The 23,345-nt window shown below is 26.4% G+C and overlaps 1 protein-coding gene across 8 annotated transcripts in view; it reads left to right on the forward strand.

Annotated features, from left to right (window-relative positions):
• Window positions 1-23,345, forward strand: part of LOC112603431 (coiled-coil domain-containing protein CG32809) — a 122,543-nt gene that overhangs the window by 51,475 nt on the left and 47,723 nt on the right. The gene's annotated exons all lie outside the window — the stretch shown is intronic.

Consider the following 23,345-nt stretch of genomic DNA (forward strand, 5'->3'; position numbering starts at 1 on the left):
ATTAACTACTGACGAGCATGCAGCGTAATTCATTTCTATATGTATGTATAATATATTATAATATCACAATTTATTATCGTATTTATAATGGTGCATATGATACATAGATACAAACAATTTTAGCGAAGTAATAAGTAAAATTTACAAACATTTCATAGTTCTCCTCGTTTTTCTCCTACACACACAAACATAATCAAATTTTACCACTGCTTAACTATATCTATTTTGTTGACTACGCAAACAGAAACAGATTTACTGTGTATAGTAATAATGTAATATACACCTATATTGTGAGCATAGTTTAGGAAATAAAACTGTTAAATTATAATAATAATACATCTACCGCACTGTTTGAACAAACATTATGTATACTACCCGTTTAAAACCTAGGGGGAAAATATCTCTGAAATTAAGTAATAAATAAAAACCAAATAACACATAAAACAGATTTTTACCTCCCCCGATAATACTCCACAATACCTTTAACTTATTAGTATAATACAGTGTTTATTTTTTTATCATTATTGATAGCTATATAAACTAAAATGGTTTTTTAACAATTACAACGGTAATAATAAATTGCTAAATTAAAAACGAAGTAGGAATACGTTAATACTGTTTTGGGTTAAATTTAAAAAAAAATTGTATTTAGTCTCTATAAATCTTACAGCAATCTAATATTTAATATAATAACCTATATGAGTGTTGCACGATTTATTCCTTATTATAAATGTTTACAAATAATATAATAATATGTAAATTGTATTTTTCTGTAGTATACTTTTATTTTGTTTTACAATCATTTTCATTTCTTATACGCAAAAATTTCACAGAATGTAAAGTTCTAAATACAGTTTCCGAAAATAAAACGAATTAGTTTTTAAAATTTAATTTATAACACAAAGCAACACCGCTGACGACGTGCGTATACTTTGTGATTTTACAATAAAATTAGAACGATCGAGTGAAAACAATTAATTATTTTCTAAACTGCATTCGCTTACTTCAACTTTGTAGAAATGTAGTTATTCCTACAACGCTTTGATTTTCTTTTGGAATACCTAATAACAAACAACAATGCTGTTATAATTTATTAATTCATTTATTAAACTGAATTTAAGTGTTCCACCTTATATAATACGAAATATATTCTTATGGTATAAATCGTTGTAAATAACTATTTTAATCATATTTTAACTAAACGTTAATCAAAACTATTTTCAACTACTGTAAAATTGCTGTGTGTATGACTTCCCTGCAAGCTTATTCAGAAAAAAAAAATGTTAAAACTAATAGCTGCTTCGTTTAATTAACTATTTATTTTGTCAATCCCTATGTATAAAGTGATTAACCAAGCGTGCTCATCGCTCTATTTTTTCTTAAATAAAAAATGTATTTAGACTTTTAATTTTGAAATGTTTAAGTATATCTAAAGATCATACTTTCAAATACTTAATATTTTTTAATATTTATGAAATATTCTGTTGCGATACTAACCTCTTATTTTTCTAATGAGAATTATCTTTTTTCTTGTTAGGTTATTAATCAGACGACTTTTTTTTTAAATATTGATAAAAATACGTATTTTAATCGAATTCACTTAAGATATTAAATTTACGATTATATACTTGGAAGGTGTAGAAATTATAATGATTTAATAGTTTTAGTAATTTTATTTATATTATATCTATTAACATTTTATGATATAGTAAAAACTAGAAATTATCAATTAATACTAGATTCAATATTAAATATTATATCGTATATTTTTGTATAATTATCTTAAGAACTATTGTCCTTAATCTAGATATATATTTTAATAACTTAAAAGCTACTCATTTGAATTTTGATTAAAATATATTAAAATTTAAAAAAAAAAAAAACCATCAGCTTAAAAATTTATAATATAAGAGATTAGTTTCCAATTAAAAAAAAAAACAAAAACAAAAAGTATGTATCACCACAGAGACTCATTTAATGGTATGATAATCTAAATAATATGTGTATTGAAAATATGTTCATTAAGTATACTCAATTAATGAAGGAAAAATAGGTTTGATTCACCCTATATACCTAGTCTATAGTATATAGGTAAAATACTTATCTCATAGACATTAAATAAAACCATTATCTTTTAACGAAATGTTTGATATCATTCATGCCAACGGAAGAATGTGTGTATAGTGTATGCCTATCTCCCTTGTTCGTGTTCTTGTGAAATTTATATTCAGTGGCGTGTAAATAGAGGAAACGATTACTATTATATATACATATACTTAAAGACATATAGACATTATGGTAACCTGTGCATATCAAACCAAGAAACTAAAATAAAGAAAAGTACCTACTTATTATATTGTATAAATACTATATATTAACCAACTATACCGTATAGGTAAACATTATACATATGCAAATTGATGACACGCATCAATAATATGTAAACATACTTAGTGAGAATATTATTGAACTCGTAATTTGTGTTATACCTGTATTTTAAACTGCAGTGATTTGTCGACCGCGTTGTTATTATTTGTACCTAACAAATCTATTATTAATTTTATCAAACTGAACATGTACATGTTTTTCAATATGCACTCTGTTTCAAATGTTTAGCTATAATAGTAATAGTAATAACTAGATATACCTAGTTAAAATGATAGATAAACAAAAACATTATAAAGCTTTAAATCTTTTTTCCTGTAATGTTTTCCATTTTGCACCAGAAACGTTACTATCCCCATATATCCTTCGGGCTCTATAGTGTTCTACTTTATCATGATTATTTATTTCTAAATTACGGATATGACGATAATTATGTATATTTCAATCCAGTTGAGCCATTGTTACACGCATATCTATAAATAACTGATGGGTTTAAAATCTCAGATTTGGCCTGAATTAAATTCCTCGTTTCAAATTCAAAATGTTTTTAAATCTGAAATCAACATAAAATAACGTTGTATTTTTTCAATTCAGAACTTAAAGATATTTTAAAACTAACACCAATATTTGAAACTGTGATGGTATTTATATTAGCAAAATAAATAAATGCCTTTTTTACTTCACTGAATTCTATACGCATATATATAAAAGAATACACATTAATAATTCACTTCTTAGCTTAGGTTTATCTCCACATTTTTTATATCGTTTATAATATATGCCAAATAGATTTTCGAGACTTTTCGCCACGTCACAAGTGCCATATATAAACAATAGCAATTTATACGTATAAATATCAAAACCGGGAGAAAAAGACTGCATATTGATTAAACGGATCTACAACAGCAGTAATCATATATTGTATTGATCTCGGTGGCTCACACGCTGATTCTGAAATAACTATATGGAGATTATATTATTATTTATTTTTTGCTTGTGCATCAAGTCCGTTATTTTGAGAATATTATTCCCAAGCGTATAGACCCAAAACAATAATGGGTATTCTTGTTGGGTCTCAAAAGGCAAAAAACACTCACACACACATACACACATCACAAAGTAGATACATATATGTGTAGTTCAGATCATTTTGATTGTAAAACTTAGTAAATTTTTAACGACTTAAGGGTTAAATCGGGTTCACTGCATTTCCATAACTGATGAACAAAAAATCCCGAACTCCGTTATTATTAATTAACCCTTATAACCTTAGAATATTTGGATGATATTAATGTAAGTACCTATATATTGCGTATCTTCAATATTCAGGCTTTTCAATTTGATTATGTGAACGTTAGCATGTACACACACATCTTAATATTATATATTATTATGTATATGTATGATATAATATATAACCACGGGAGTTCATTCCATGTATATTAAATTGCTTGTATAAAATAATATATTTTCAATTGCCGAATACAAATAAACGAAAAATATATTTATATAATAATAAAGAAGAATCCAACTAGATACCGTTTGTCCGTTTCGTTCTGGTACGTCCAATATAACACACGGACAAACGTAATTTAGGTGAAATTCTACGATTTTTCTCTATTAAAATTAATAAAACGTATTTTATTTTTCTCCCTACTCGATTTTTATCACAATTCGACTCAACCAGAAACTATTGAGGAATTGGATGTGATATGTAATTTGAGAGAAATTTCCGAGACCTATGATTATTTGGCACTGCCACCAAATAACAATAAAAAAATCAAATGAGAAAATCAGATCAATGTGAATCATTAGATTATTTTGAAAACGGTGGGGAATTTTAAATGAATAATTTTTGTTTGTTGATTGATACTCAGCAGTCACAGTACATATTCATAAGTCATAACTAAAGCACCATGCATATAAGAGAAAAAATTATAAAATTTATTGTTCCTAGTTACATTTATAATAGTGTTATATCTATAGTAAATTTAAAATCCGTTATTTTTTTTTTTTTTTTTTTAATTTATTAATTATATACTATTTAAGAGGGTACCATGCCTGCAAATTTACGACAAATCTATTTTATGTTTTTAGTTTTAATATTATATAGAGTAAATTTACCTATTATCAAACTAAAAATCAAGAATATTATCTAAGCTATCTCATTTGCTATTATTAATATTATAATTTTAAAGTGAATTATGAGCATTTTAAAATTGTAATATTTTACATAACTATAAATCACTTTAAAACAATAATATTAATAAAATATGAGACTCTGTGCGAAATATTCATATCTTTAAGTTTGATAAATAGTAAATTTACTCTAAGATTAATCTAACAACATGAAATAGATACTTCTGAAACCAAATTTGTAATGTTGTATGTGTTTAAGACGAAGATAACATATACGGGAACGGTGTCCTCTATATTTATTTCCAACAAAAGTCAATGGTAAAATTAATTAAAATATATAAAAAATGTTAAAACTAAATATATATATATATATATTTATTATTTTTGCTTATATTTATGTTAGATCCCTACACTTAAATGAAACATTAATAACCATTCTAAAGAATGCTGTTAACAATTTAAATTGAACTGTAGTATAAACTATATTTTATATGTGAATATGTAAAACGATATTATTTATATAATACATTTAGAATTTCACCTCTATACATTTTCATATTATGTTATGCGAGCCCTAAAACTTGTTTTTTAGAGAGGAACTAAATTTGAGTAATATTATGAAATATTAAGTTATGTAGGGTTCATTTATATTTGTCATCCCTGAACTAAAACTAAAATGGAAAACTTTTTGCTTAGAAAGTACCTTTATTTGTGAAATAATACATAAAATCCATATTTATTTTTATTAAACTTTTCACTTATTAAATATGTATGTAAGTTCCTATTTTAAATGTTTACGTATAACATTATAAAAAATTTATATGTATAATTAATGGATCAGTTTAATATCAACTGACAAGTCTGTGTTAATGATTAATATAGAATTAAAATCAATATCAAATGATAAAATACTTTCGGTTTGTTCAACAACATTTGAATAGATCTGTTGTCGATTCAATGCGGAAACTTTATTACATATTATTACAATAATATAGGTGGTAATGAAGTGGTGCGCCAACTACTGGGACGATAATGACATTAAACTACGGCGACACATTATAATTCCGTCGAGTAAAAATAAAAAGAGACTTTCTCGATCCACGCGGGACCCCTGTGGATGGTTTTTTTTTTCATTTACTGTTATTATATTTATATTGTACAATAGATCATTTATAGACGACTATAAAACATCCAATATGTGTTTGGAATATATGTGCATAGATGGAGAGCGAGAAATATCAAACAAACGAAATATAACCATCTCTGCGTGACCACTGTAATGTTATACAGCTGCGTCGTTTTATAATTTCTGTGCTTGACTTTCACAATAACGCGGAATTCTTCATAAACACAGTTATAGTTTATACACCCATAAAAACGTTAAGACAATTAAGACATTTTACGTCTTATCTGGATGTGTTTAATTACGCACCCGTGAAATACTATTCTGTACCGAGAACAAAGCATAACTTTAGAAATCCGAGCAAAATTCTCTATTTCCTTCGATAAATCAGAACAGTGTGCGCACATGAGTTATGAACAGTGTATAGATTCTTTTAAAAGTTAAACACTTATTATTCCGAAAAGTTTTAACTTTTTGGAAATATTTTCATAAGTCAATTTGAAATCATTATTAAATATAAGACCACATTTAAAAAAAAAAATCATATTTTTCACTATTATTTTTTTTTTCACATTTTTAATTCTATATTGCTAAACCGAATATTTTAATGAAAAATCATATTTATAAAAATCTAGTTTTGAAATGTTAGTTCATTACAGATATATATGTTTAACTTTGATAAGTATTTAAATTTAAAGTCTTAGATGAATAAATGTTGTAGACCAACATTTACGTTTTTCAGAGTACCTTCCCTTATGCCACTCCATAGTTATGCTCTACACTCATAAGTTGTATACACATATAACTAATTAATAAGTACTACTCATTCAAAATTTAATTTTTATATACTCATTCTAATTATGATTAAAATATCCTTCCTCAGAATATGAAATTAAAAATTCAAGTATAGTTTTTTTAACTACAAATTATTTTAGAAAAATTGTTCATAAAAATATTAAGTTGAGTTATACATTTGTCATAAAAATTGAGTGTTTACCCTAAAAAAAAATTTATATACTTGTACATAGTATTACATAATATACTCGTATGAGTAATTTATATTTCATTTTTACGTTTAAATGGCTAGTCTTATTTAGGCATCGATTAGCGTTATACGTTTGAATGCAAAATAATTTTGCGTTTTAATCTGTATAAGTATACAAGTAAACTATAATCACGTGTCGTAAACATCTACGTACATTATTACTATCCACAAATGTATTATAGTATAGATATGTAAACGTAAAATAAGTAAGTACAAACGCGTTCCAAACTGTTCTTATGAATTGTGGTTCCGGTTAAAACTACATTAATAAATAAACAAGTTTTCATGTAAAAGGCATCGAGTATTTTATTAATGACTCAATAACTATACTAATTACTTGTTTGAAATAATTAAATATAATGGACTCATATTCATTTATGTTCTATCATCTTATATATTTTGTAAAATATGCATTAGGTGGTGTATTGGTTCGGCGAAATGAAAAATATTCTATGTAGTTTAACTGATTTTACAGTGGGTACCCGAGCATCGTCGTATTTCCGTATGACACAATCTAATAACTACCATTAATTAATAATTGTAACAAAATGGCTTTCGTTTGAAATGAAAATGATTACACTGTGACGAGTATTAAACGTAACGCAATTTAAAACGAAATGACAGGAGTATAAACCATGTATAAATAAACGCGATATTTATTGTAATCGTACAATGCAACAAATGTTGAACTTTCATCGCATTCATTGAAAATCCGTATAATGATAAATATATATACATTACTGTATCATTATTGTCTAGACATCGCACAAAACCTACCAGCAAATTACTATTCCCTATTCTATAAAGATATCACTATTATTTATTTAGTTTGGAAAGCAATTTTACTTATGAAAAAATGTATCCCATATATTATATAATATATGTACATTTATCACATGTGTATCTCCGCACAATACGTAGGCAGATGCACTTATTTTAATAATGCATTAGTATATTTGTTTACTGCATATTGTAGATATACCTACAAAATAGGTGTTCACGATTTCACTGATCATTCCGAGTTCGTAGTTGAATTAATGCGACACACCTGCTGCTGTAGCTGCATAATAATTATATTGCTTTAATCACACGTGGTGTATATGATAATAATACACATAGCTATTATTATATCCGTTAATAGACTCGATTGTTCCAAACATGTTCGATCAGAGAATATGTTATTATTTTAGTGATTTTTAACGACCGTGTTCTTCCCCCAAACTAATCGTATTCAGTAATAACAATATAATAATTGGCCATTAGCTAATATGTATATTGTATATTACGAGTATATCATTATTATATTATTATGTACGCATCCAAAGAAATATACTTTTACCATTGTTCCTATTTTTCGTTTATAATTTCGGTTACTGATAATTTTAATAATGAAATTGTTTCTGATAATATTTGATAACTCTGCAAAAAGAAGGTTCAAGTATTTTTTTTCTAGTTGATTGCAAATTGAATACTTAAATATTTTGTCATACACATTTTTGCAAATAAATTCTAAAAATGCCGCTATTTTATGTACCTGCAGAATGTGGCTTAATAAAAACATAATTTAAACGGTGAAACTAATTTTCCAGGAATTTCGTTCAAAATCCTTTAACGAAATAATATAATATTCTATTCTATTCTATTCTGTGCAATTTTTATACGTTGACTATTCAATTTTAGAACCGTTACAATGACTTAAAACTACCAAGCAATTATGTAATTATGTGGTATTAATATATTATACATTATATATGTTTGCATTTAAATGCTAAAGAGTAAAAAGTATATAAAAATTGCCGCCGTTATCGTACCAATATAATAGTATAGATTAAATATGCTCTGTAGACAGTTATAATTATTAACGGTTAGAAACATATTAAAGATTTATTATTTTCTGTTCTTCGATATGCGTACATTACAGATCATTGTATGTAACAATGCTATTGCGTGTACTGCAGTTATTGTGCTCACTTTTACAAATCGCATTTCGAACCGTTTAAACAACAAGATACATATTAATATTATTACTATAAATTAATATGATAAATAAGTAGGGTATTGTGACTATCCAACTGGAAATTCATTGATTCGTACTCTCTTACACCTACAAGTAGATATTCACATATGATATTTAAAATAATATTATTATTATTTAAATGTACCTACAGAATATTTATAGGTATTTATATCGCTTAGATTTTTTTCAAGTAAATAAATGACCCCTTAAGTACACCACTCTACGGCAATATAAACTTATATTTTATCAGATAAGAATCGATTTTTAGTATACATTTTTAAGCTAATAATGGTTTATTTAAAAATTTAGATGCATATAAATCAAAATTCAAATGATTATTTGTTAAATTATTTATGCATGCTAAGCTTAAAAAAAATCCACAGTAATATTAGATTTATATTATAGTGACGATCTGAAAGTTTTAATAATAACAATCAATTTTAAATTTATACTCTGTAAAAATGTTGAGTATGTGTAATAAGTACCATGATAATAAATACTAGATTAAATACTATCTAATACGATCGTATATATATTTATGTAAAACTATTTTTATGGATATATATAATCCCTTAAACATAAAGTTAAACAGCTCAGAAACTATTCGTTTGATTTCGATTTATGATAAAATTAGTTTATAACAAAATTCAAATAGAATCAGATCGCTAAAAAAAAAACCTATAAATGTAATTTTTCATTTTATTCAACGTGTTAAATTATCTGTTACACTAAAATAGGTTCCTATACCTTATTAATTTTAATATTTCATTATTTCAACCATACACTTTGTACTCAGAGTATAAGGTATATGATTTCAACAATGGTTATGAATTATCGCATTGGACGAAATCCAATATTTCACTTATTCAACTAAAAGAAAATTGGGAAATCACAAGATCAATAAAGGTGAATGCGAGGATCGATTTTCGTTCAAAATTGTATTTGGCATGATATCGTTATTTTCGCATTATCTTATTTGTTGTATACAAATTTATTGCAAATGAAATAGATTATCGACCAAATACGTATATTGCTATTATATCTGAAATATTACAAATTTTCTATCCGGCATCGCTATATAATCTATTTGATTATATGTATACGTTCAACGTCCTATATATTATACAACGAATTTTAACAAATCTTCTGCAAGTTCTGCTCAAAAACTCATTAAAATTGAGAAGTTCTGACTTGGAAATCGTTTGGAAATGTATTTATTTATTTCTGTCGCCACAGAACACTCTGATTTATTGATATGAACAATCTTATTATTTGAAAAAAATTCCTAAAATCAAATTTAAATAAATGTATTATTATAAATGTCTAAAGAAATGGGGCTCAATGAATCATCGTAAGTAAACATAAATATATTTATATTATTTTAGAGTATGATTACAGTCCTGTTATAACTGGAGTATCCGAGTATATTACTTAATGTATTGCGGTGAAGCTGCATCATCATCGTATATGATGAATCATTATTATTATATGTACTGCAGACTTCAGTATTATATAGGTACATAAATATAACGCAAACGTGCTCGTAAAACTAAAACAATACGCTCAACCTCATTACTTACAACTTTGGTGACCGCGTGGAAATGACACGGGTTTATTAAAATGTAACATATACACGCAGTATCACGTACTTTAAAATTTCGAAAAAAATAACAAATATTTTCCCATTCGAACATACCATTATAATTTTGTAATATTCTCATATACACAAGCGTTTAATATTCTCATCATTATTTTTGTCGATAACAACGGTAGCAACATGTATTCCGATTCAGCTATCGAACGCGGATTACTATCACTTTGCGTACAGGTATATAATAATATATACATATAATACGGATAATATATTATAGATGACGAATGAGGTGATGTAATATTTGTGTGATTATTATTATTGTATTGTTGAGTTCGGAGTTAACCCTTTTCTGGCTTGTCTGTCGACGGACAATAACAGACGACCCGAGAATGATAGTAACAATAATAATAATAACCCCTTGATAATAATAACGATTATGGTCGTCGAGTAATTCAACCGTGATTAATAGTCATCGCCGTCTACCGTCTACGCGTTACATTCAAGCCTAAACGGGTTGCATTATTATCATAATTTAATATTATATTAATATTACATTGCGTATGTGACTCCGTGTGCTTTACATATATTATTATAGTTGTTATAATAAATAATATTATTATATTATATTATTATGTACGCAACATTGCAACGATTATACGACCGAGATACATGTACATGCTTACCTGCGGTACGGGAGTTTCTCCGAAACGGGTGTGGATATCGTAATAATATTAATATATTTTGTACTATATACTAGCAATATTATGTTAAAACGCTATGATAATGTGTAACATATTATATCTCTATCTGTGTACGCCACGCGCCATATACTCGTGTAGTATTATGTATATATATATATATATATATCATAAGTAGTCGACTTTCTCGACGAATGAAAAACAGACGCACATCTATCTTTGTCTACTGACAAAAATCTTCACTTTCCGTTTTGCGAACGTCAAATGATAATAATAATAATGTGAGCGCGTGTCTATAATAGTGTCCCGTTTATGGTTATACTGTATAATGTATTATTTATAAATTGTATATATACCTAGGTATGTATGATGATAATAATAATAATTATACGTTATTCCGCACCAATTCTTCGCTGCACTCTCGTTTAAATTATATCGCAATCTCGTTTTACTACATAACATAACATAATACGCGAGGTACATAATATTATTATATCGTAGGTTGTACAGGGAACACGACCATAAAGGATAACTATATGCCGTTATTAAAATACTTTTGATCTACAAAACTCCGTTAACGAATTGTCCCTGTGGTTCTCAATATATAGAAACTTACCCTAAAAAAGTGAAACCAACGTGCCATTATTTACTTTGATAAAATACACAAATCCGACTTTTATACTTAGTAACCAGTGGGTTTGACCATGACAAATCTTATTGCAACCGTTACAAATCTGCAACAACAACCAACAAATCCAATGAAACAGCAAGGATGATTCAGTGAAATAATTGAAATATATTTAGACGGAATTGAACCGAGAAAATTCACATAAATAAAAAAAAAATTAACTAAAAAGACGATAATCTTATAGGTACCGCTTTTCAAATCACAACTCAACTTTGCTGATAAAATGTTCTTCATTTCCATATACGTTAATATGTCTATGTGTATACATGCTTGAAATTAGTTTATGATAAATTGATAACATATAACAAAATGCTTAGTAAATGTTATCGAAATTATCTTTACGCGGTCATACACTGGTCATCATTGACATTTAAAATTTATGTTCGATAAATATAAACCTACGACCGTCCTTCAAATGCAATATGTACAAGCTATTTTATTTACCTTATACAATATAGCACGACTATGATATTTTTAATATGTTATCGTTTTATTGCAATATAATATAAATTGAAAATGATCCTCACTAATTTTGTGGCCAAATAAAATAATACTATATATATATATATATATATTTTTTATTTTATCGCACGAGATGTTTAATATTTATGCTTATGAAAAATCATTACTACGTTTCAAAATACTTTGACCATGGACGCATATGAATTCTCAAAATATCTTAAGAATAGTTATTAAATTAATTAACGACTTCTAAAAATTAGGTGCGAATCATGGCATTAAAAATCAATTCTATACTTACTCGTCATTAATTTACACTGTTTACAGTGTGCAAAGAAAAATTGTTATCATTGATCGTTTTATAATCCGGTTACTTCTTCGAGAGAAGTTAAAAGAGTATCAACTAAATATTCTAAAAGCGAAACCCGAGGTTTTGTAAGATTAAATTGTTAAAAAAAAGTAATAATAATTACAGTTATGTAACTTAACTAACTAATAAGGCTGTACTTTGTAGTTTGTACCTTAAAAGTTAAAATGTCACAGAGTTCAACTTGCTGCAATAAAAAACATAGATATTTATATAATAATATATTTAAAAATGTTAAAAAACGTGTATTAATTTGTTTATGAGGATATCAAATCATTCTCAAAATATCTGTAGTGCATGTCAAACAATACTGGTAAAAAAATTTCGCGTTTTTATAAATATTAAAAAATTCCAAAATCGCTGAAATATGTCAAAAATCACTGGTGTGTGTAAACACTCTCTGCCATGCGGACATACACCTTAACATATTTCACACAATATTAAGATGGGCTAATCCAGCAGATGTATATTTTACAATTATAGTAGGTACATTACTAATAGATGATTATACTCGTACATGCCCCATGACATTGCCGGCGCATTGTGTCCAATGCAAAAACAGTAACGATAATAGTTTTGATAATATTCGCACGGACTCTTATAATATTTAGGTACGTGTACACTAACACAACATAACACAAAGGCAACCTATAATCGAGATTTATCGCGTAGAATTTTACTAACGATAAAGTATATACCTACTTACGTGGAAAGTTATTTCCCGCTTGGGACGAACCAACGTGCTTTTATTTCATACATCACTTTTTCTCCTCCGCTTCCTCGTTCTTATGCGACATCCACGAAGAATATTTTCTGTAGATGTGTACAATATTTGACAGCTATACTCGAAAGCTGAAGTATATATAACAATATGAGATGCGACCTACTGTAATTCGGTCGAAGAACATAACATATATATTGCAATACATTTTTTTTTTATTCGTGTATAGGAAGATGATGGTTGACACAACACTTTTTCGAACCCGTCGGAAAACTTTATATACGTTTAAGAAAATACCTATGCATCGTTGATATATATAGTAAATACATAGAAAGTTCATATATTTCAGTGTCATAGAAGCTGGGTTTCTGCCTTGAAACATTTTTGATCAATACATCAAATCCTCCTCTTGGTATGCTCCCCCGTGCCATGACTACGGAAGTAAAACAATACGGTACATCGGAAAAATATACGGTTTTTTTGTATTACTTTTATTGGTATTATATGTGTATACGTCAAACATAGTACACTATTACAATGTTATTTTATAAATAAGATTTCTGTAGTGCATTTCAAACAAACTATAATTGTAAATATTCTCGTAATAGTATTATGAGTATAATATTAAAAATAACATTAAACAGTAATATGTTAATTTAGATGATATTTTTGTATGATCACAGAGTCATATAAATAATACAAACATTTAATAAATATCATTAATTCAACAAATTATCTGTACCTACTCTGCATTTTTTTAATCGTGTCGATAACATCATACTGATAAAGTGACAGAAATTTCGAAGCAATTATTTTATTACCGGATATTATTGACCGATAACCGTACAAGTATATTTCAAATTTATTAGGTGAAATACGTTTTATGTTCACGTCAAATTGTCACCATAAATTATTTTATAATAATATGATGTTTGCATATAATTTTAATGCTATGATGAAATTTATTTATGAGGGTATTATTATTTATTATAAATTAAAATTTCTTTGTACAATCTCATTAAATATTTATGATATTTTCAATATTTAAACAGATACAATAATATTACATGTCTGATAACGTATAAAATTAATTATAAATATACATCTATATAAAAAATGAAATTATTGAGGTTTTGTAAGCAAATCACGTTTAATCTTCAAATCTTCAACTTAAATCCCTTTAAAATACCTACCGTGTTTAATCTAACACCTTTCACAGTCAATGATTGGGAAAAAATTCATTTGAGCAAACCAAAATCTTTATTTTACGAACAATAGTTAAGCTACGTTTCGCAAATATTAGATGGTGTTGGTAGAACGTGATTTTTCATCCCACAACGAAAACAATTTAATCTTCGTCACAAGATTGTGTGAAAATACGTCCTTTAAGGATTATATAATAGATATAATGCAATTTTCCATCAAGCCAATCACCTATATACCATCGCTCATATTTAACCCCAAATTATAATTCAACGTAAATATTTAAACTTTATTATTGGTTTAGATTATAACATCGTTTACCTATATATATTTATGTAGATTGTGTACTTGGTATATATTTTCTTTTCATTAATGTTTATGTCTATAATTGCGTCAACAAGTCGTAAACATTTGAAATTGAAGAAAAAATATATCGAATACAAACTTTTATCTTATTTTCCATTTCTCTGCAGTCGTGAACACGTACATTACAATATAAGTATTATTTGTGACCAGACAAAGTAGAATGATTATTAAAAATTATGAACCATGTATAAAATAGGATTATTCTCGCATTCAAAGAAACTAAAATACGCACATTTAATGTTATTTAACTTTTCAAAAATGAAATTTAATGTGACTAAAAAAAAAAAAACGTCTATGAAATATAATTTAACAGAAAACACGACGAACGTGACAATTGTATACAATCTTTAAATTCGAAAAAGGTAACAAAAATTCACATTGTCCACTTCAGTATTTTGAGCGGAAACATACTATTTTACTGAACATAATATATGAATTTACATTTATGAATATGTATAACAGTAAAGTACAGAAATATTATTAATTTTAAAATTATAATATTCACATTTCTTAATTTTTCGTTTAACATGTTACATGTCATCTAAATACACTATTTTGAACTCTACTTGTGTCGTATTATTACATGATAGACCGTTGTACAAGCGTATAGTTTACGGTACTTATAGTTAATTTATAGAAAAAATAACGATTATTGTAGATTGTAAAAAACTATAATATACGTTTGATACTGATAATATAAAAACCAAAAATAATTCACGACAGGGCTCATATATAGTTTAGTTTCTCAAAACTTCTTGAAACCCCTTCAAGAAATATAAATAGAATATAAGTATTTAATCAATAAACGTCTTTAAGAATTACTCTAGGAGCTTTAGTCTCTCTTACCATTTGAAATGTTTTCTTATTATATACCCCTGATTATGATGAATATAGCCATTATAGGTTATAGCTTTTTCGTATATACCTATATTACGTAGTAGGTAATCATAGTTTTTAATTCCAAAGATTAGAGAACGTTTTTCTCCGATGACTTCTTTTACGAGAATAGGAATTATATTGATGTATTGATGCGTTAAACCGTAGGCTATATGTTTGTGTGTGTTTTCTACGTGCACTATATACAAAAAGAAACCTACGCGTACCGTAATTGTATATTTCTTATTTTTTTTATATATATATATATTTATTATTACTCTTGCGTGTGTTAAAAAATACTTTTTCCATCGAAAACGCGATTAAGCGCTCATCGACATAAATAGAATAAACTCTGGTTGCAAATTATAATGCGCACAAACCACTTTTATGTTATGATATTATTGCAAATCCGAACACGCGTCTCATTACAAGTTGGTACCAATCTCATACCTATTGAATACAATATAATATGTAATCACATTAAATTGTGTACCACGGCTTCTTCTACAAACCATTGTAATGATATCCATGAACAACGAATGTAGTTTTAATACATAATTATTATGTCTATTATTATCCAGTAAAGCATAATCCGTACAGAGTTCGGGTGAAATCATTACAAATCGACTATCGTTAACTGATGGGTTTTTGCCAACTGCGATAATTAGTTTGATGAACCTTGTGGCTTGTGTTGACTTTACACCATTAAATGAAATAATTTTCTAAAATATATGTTATTCCTTATTTTTTGTAGATAAAACTTTCATAACTACTTTTCATGTACGTTCAAATGTTTTTACCGATCGCTCACACTAGTCGTTGATATTTCACAGATACGAATCCGTACACTACATATTGTATATAATAACCAGTTTAGATCATGTATTTTGTGCTCATTTATATGGCGTTCTATACGCACGTATGATATTACGAATTTATTAATCGATTTTATAAATTTTCATTATGTGTATCGACTATCGATTGATCGTGGGAATAACGACTGCATAAAAGTGACCATTGGTGTATATATATTTTATGATTTATTCGTTTCATTTTATACGTAATATATAGCATATATTATATACTATACAGTATATAGGTACCCAACGACGCACCATAGAAAAAATCTCACGGATGACGACGTATCGATTTACTACTATATAGGTTGATTTATTGATTATGCTCACCCCTATTTTTATTAAAATTATAAATTAATTAAAATTCAGAATTTTTAGTAGGTACACCTACAAGGCCAGATTTTCAAACATTTAAATGATTCGTATACTATTTAAGGGGAATTTCTTAAAGGGATACCACCTTATTTTTTCTACATAAGGACCACTTTTTTTTCCTGAATATATTTTTATTCTTAGTATATGTACATTTTAATAACTCAAAAAGTACTCGTTTAAGTTCAACGTTTGGAAAAAAAATTAAGATGATATTGCCACTGAATACTTCTTATAAACAGTTTAAACAATTGAAATAATTGAAACTATATGATCCTCGGTAACATTCGAAAATCAGAATTCGAATAAATTCATTATTAAAGAATAAAAGTTTATGTTGAACACGATTGATAAATCACATGTTTTTTTTTTACTCTTCATTTCGATATACAAATATCTTATAGTAATGTATACGTATATGAAATGGAGTTCTTAGCGGCATCTCAACTTCTATACAAAAATGTTTATCTATGGAATAAAATAAACAAGAAATACGAAAGCAAATATATATGTAGTATAAAGTAGAACTTCTAACGCTCAACTTATAGCCGAGGTGTGCACGTGCACGTATAAAAATACGCACATCTTCTTAGATCGTCTTAAACGCGGTAGGTATATATGTATCACTGCGTATTAAGCATATACTATATGTATATTTGAACGTGAATTGTCGGCCAGAAATAGTAATATATATTATGTACAAACACAACCGTGTGTCCTAAATATCAATGAGCAGACTTATAAAAAAAGTTATCCAAAAAAATTCGCATGGATTGAAATCCACTATGCAGTCATGGTATAGCCGATGATGTATTGACTTTGAACTTTGAGATGAACCTACTCGTATATTGTACACGACGCGTTTTCATTAGTTTTTAAATCCGCCGAATGCGACTGTTTGCCGTCGCGTAAAAAGAAATCCAATCCTCGGCGTATCCGTCAGCTACAGTATACTCCTACATATATACATATATGATATAATATATGTACCGTTATTTATTTATATTTTTTGCCAAACTAGTCACGTGTAGCCATCATTTGTTACCGTGTTTTTTCTTTATTTCTTTCTTATTTTAAACTTGCTTACTTTTATTATATTTACTTTTTTTTCGACTGAAATATGACACGAGGAAAAAGATCGTCCATCAAATAGCTAAAGTCATATTTATTTCGCCGTTTCAAAATAAAAACGATGAATTACATGTTTTCACTCCTCGTGCGCTTTGGTTTCTACGTGTCAACCGCGGGCGGTTATGTTATACATATCATATATTTATATATAATATATACAATTATCTCGACGCAAACACCCAGACCGTAACAATTTTATAATTTCATTGTTTTTTTATTATTATTATTTAATCGTAAACAAGTGATATAATATTATATTTATATGTCATATTAAAGTTAATAACTAAAGTTACGTCATTGACTTCAATTATTATTGTGTAGTACACATGTATATTATAGCATTGTAGTATTTCAGATGTTGTGTGATAAAAATGGTGAGAATTGCGAACAATCTTTATTGATATTAATATATTAATAACATCATGTAACAGCAATACTCACCAATAAGATCTCATATCTTCTAAGAATCCCTATGTATTGTAATACTGTTTATTTATATTGACAATACAAATAAAAATTAATCGTACGTACGAGGAACTCTACTACTTTTCGATGCACTTACATTAAATGTATATACCTGTGTAATTTTTAACAACGTAAAGAAAAATGTGTCAACTCAGAAAAAGAATACTTAATTGAATATTTTGTGTAACAAAAAAATAGCCACATAATAATTTTTAATTGCCATGCTATACAATAATTATGTTTGTAATCACTGTCATATTATGTCGTCTAAAATATGAAAGTTACGGCTATGTGGTATTTTTATTAATTTGCAACAGAGGTCGAAATATCAGGTAAAATTTCTCAGAAACATAATATTCAAATTAATCCTATTCTCAGGAGATATTCGAACTCTGAAGCGTACAAAAAATAAATATATACGGTAAACCAGTCACGCTTTGAATTCAAAGGCTAATAACGTGTACAAGGTGTCCCAGGTTTTTAATTTGACGTTTTTTCCGGAAAGTCCTGCGTAAATATTTCTCTACTTAAACAGATACTGCAATAATTGTGCATTTGAAAAATTAAAAAAAAAAAAAATACCATAAAATACATTTTTTTTCCTATATTATTACTTATTTGCGTTCATTCTATGAAAACAATAATACGTAGTAATAATAAATCGGTTATTATGGTCCAAAAATAATATTTTACGTTACAGCACGTCTTTTAAATTCGAATGTATCCTTTATAATATTAATAATCATAATCATAATCCATCCTGGAAGTAATACAATATTTTGTTAATGAATATCTCTTTGAAAATTAATTATGTCCTATTAGATTATTAAAGCTAATAAATAATGTAAAATCAAATTTGGCTTAAAATTAAGTGCACTTAATTTTGATATAATTTTAACAGCTTTCTCAAAATATAAACATAATTTGTCAAAAAAAAATCATATTTGCAATTCCGAGGTTTTCATATAGGTTCTTACATTACAAGTTACAACCAAATCATTCAAAACAAATGAAATAATTTTATCAGATACAAATATAAAATGTCAGAAACACACTGTAGCTATAAAATGCCATAATATTTTATATTTTATGATGAAAATATGAAGTGTTCAATTCTAAATTGAATTTTTTTTTTCAACCCAATACCTATAAGAATGACATTGTGGTCCTATATTTATATTATAGCTAGAGGATAAAAATACACAAGATAGATCTATTTTTCTTTTCATTTTTTTTTTTGGTCAAACTTATTTATTTTTATCGACATGAAATTTTCGTTAAAGTTACTGTTATGACGGTGGAAAACATTTCGTATTACAATGATAAACAAATAAAATATTAGTGGTCAAGTCGTATACCACAGTGGTAAAACAATATATTGTATAAATTTTATTATTTACAAGACAAGACATCGTAATCGTAAAAATCGATATACGGCGATAAACTTCAATTATGGTATGTCCCAAAACTAATTTAATTGCCAAATGTCGATATTATTTGCAAATACGTAACATAGAATGACAAACAATAAAAAAATGTAATTAAATAGTATCGGATCGAAAAAAAATACCGTCAATTATCGTTGCAATACTCATGAGTTAGGTACTCAATTAATAAGTAATATCTAGTAATATTGTGTATCGTAATAATTCCTATATAGTAATAACAACACTAAAAATACCTATAAAAAGTAATATATATCAACAAATAATAAACATTGGACGTATCAATATTTTGGGACTATAATATTATAGTTATCTCTGATGCCATAAACATTTCTGCGATTGGTCAGCATCTTGTACCTTATTCCTATTAACTGCAATTAGTCTACTGGAGCCGGAAACATGCGCAGGCAATTATTACTCGTTGCTCTGTCAGCCAGGCGATCATTAATTATTTTTTTCTCTCTATCCGCTGGTCGATAGAATAGATTTAGATCGAAAAAAAAATACAATAATAAGTACGATAATATATAGAAATGCTTGGGCACTGATATTTCTTGTGAAAATTATTTGTTAATACCTAACGGATATTATCAGCAACCATATGATGTAAAATATTTTCTTATAAATTAATAAATAAAATCAAAATAATAATAATAAATTAATAGCATAAGTATGCCATTTAAAATAAATATAAGCAGTACCTCTTACAATTTTAAGTAATTTGGATAAATATTTTTTAAGTAATCCACCAATAAATCCATTGCTAATGTAGAATGCAGACAAAGAACAAATGAATCTCACAGCGGTTAATTACGTTCATATCTAACTTTAAAATAAAGAAACAAATTAAATTTATAATTTAATTTAACTTTTCAGTATTCCCTAATTTATAACTATAGATACTGTTCCTTATTTATCCATATTTATAAGTAACTAACTTTTAATTAATTTTACATATCTACTTAACTCATAATATTTGTTATAATTTTAGTGAAATTCTTCATATTTTTAATAATTTTCAATAAAGTTATTTTTACATTGAATAAAATAAATACCTATTACCTGTTATAAGAATATAGCTTCACAATTAAGACGCAAGGTTATAGGTAGTCAAAATCTCAATATCATTCTGCTATGTTTTAAAATACTCTCATCTAAATCCTCGAATAGTAATTACGTATTTCGAATATAAATTAAATGGTATTTTCAAACACATCAATAAATATTGCGTATGCTATATAGATGTATACAACGATAACTTCAGAAATTCTATTGGATGTTTTAGTGTGAACTCAAATTTAACATATATAGAAGTATCTACTTTTGATAAATTCGTGTGTGTATGCGCATGTCATGTCATGTCAAAAAAATGTTACTCTGAAACACAAGTTTCTTGAATCTTGGTAAATTAACTCTTTTCTGCCTTGATGTATATTATATTTACACAGCTAACAGAGAAAATAAACAATATATCAATCACTTTATGTTTTCACAACTACCTCTTTTCATTTCATAAACTTCCCAGAAGCATTTCTCTTCTAAACGAATACGATATACCTATGTTTATTTATTTATTTGATTACATATTATTACTCTTCTTATACAAATTGAAATTGTAAAAACTATAATCATTACACGTTGACGTTACAACTTGATTTCTTTTCTATTCCGGTATAAAATAACAATTAATTACTAATAATTTAACAGTTGCTGTTTTACGGAATTACCGTAAGTTTATAATTATTTATAATAAACCTTCTCTGACACATCAAATTTTCGATGGATTCCATAATTATGTTTAAACTAGTAAAAAAATATATATCAAATTACTTGATTTAAGTATTTTTAATTGTTATTATTATTTTTTTTTTAATAAAGAATTAAGGCTTCAACATTGAAAGTTATTAACTCACATTATTTTTTGTCATTATTATATAATAATAATTTAGTTAAAATCGTTATTATACACTTTGGAATCTGATTATCATATTATGATCTTGAAAGAGAAATATGGGGATTTAAGTAACCCATAATATATGTGTTTTAATTTTTTTTTTTTTTTTTTATTTCTTACTCCTATAATCTAAACCATATAGTATATAATTTATTTGACAATTTTCCCAAACAGTTTTATGACTTGGAAACGTTTTCCATATGAGCTCAGACTTCAAAATATTTGTTTACTCAACATATTCGATTTAACAATTGTAACAATTTTCAAATTAGCCGTATAAAAAATATTAAACGTAAACAAATACGTGTTTCAACAAGTTATAGCTTTAAAAGTGAGTTTTAGATACAAATATTTACACATACAAGTACATTAGTACCATCATCATAAATTCATAACAGATCACTAGAAACCGTCATTGCTATAACAAATACGTACCTGTTAGCTGTTACCATCCGTAGTCTTAGAAATAAATATACATTGACATTAACTGGTACGCTAACAAAATGAAAAAAATATAAAAATAATAAAAGTAGTAATTCTTAGTATTATTATATTACCTAATAATTTTTTAAATATTTTAATCAAGAATTTTGTTATAACTAACAAATATTTTAATATTTATTTAATAATCCTAGATGACTAGTTCCTAAATTTACGGTATGATAATAACATGTTCGTAATTGCAAAATACATTAATAAATGTATTGAACATACAGTGCATCAACAAATATTATTTTCGTTATTTCTGCAAAAAAATATATGAAAAATATTTTCCTTTCATCAAAAATATTTTAGTCATAAAAATTTTAAAACAAAATGTGTTTTTCTAAAACTTGTTCCTTACAGATTTTTGTAGAAAAGTACTACATATTTGAGACCAATTGTTTTTAAAAGGTATTTTGTAACTGAAAAAAATTTAAAATTAAAACTCATTTCAAAAATGGTGTATAGCTATACATTTTTAAACACTTTCTTGTCAAACAGTTGTGTACGTATAAATATTTAATATTATCTAGAATGTGTAAGTATTCTGTACTAAAATTTCTTTTTGGGTATTTGTTTACACTAAACGATAAGGTAGTATTATTTTGAATGATGTATTCACTTATTATTTAACAAATGAAGAAAAGAGCTTATAACATATTTTGTATTATTTTATTTCTCTTGCTTACATTATAATAATTATGCCTATTTATTTATACATCGTTGTACACGTTTTAGAATACATGTTATATTATTCGTAAAAAAAAATGTAGTTAATATAAATGATTTATTATGAAATGTTCTAAAAAGTTTTAAAACTTTTCTGATTTTTAAAAGCCACAGTAACTGTTTTGTTCTTATTTCAAAATTATTCGAAAAAAATATTTTATTTTATCTACCATTTTCTGATGATTAATAAGAACATAAAATTTAAACTTTAACATCAACTTTTTTCAA

Source organism: Melanaphis sacchari, unplaced genomic scaffold (assembly GCF_002803265.2).
Source record: "Melanaphis sacchari strain LSU unplaced genomic scaffold, SCAv2.0 Contig108_pilon_pilon, whole genome shotgun sequence".
Classification (NCBI taxonomy): Eukaryota; Metazoa; Arthropoda; class Insecta; order Hemiptera; family Aphididae; genus Melanaphis; species Melanaphis sacchari.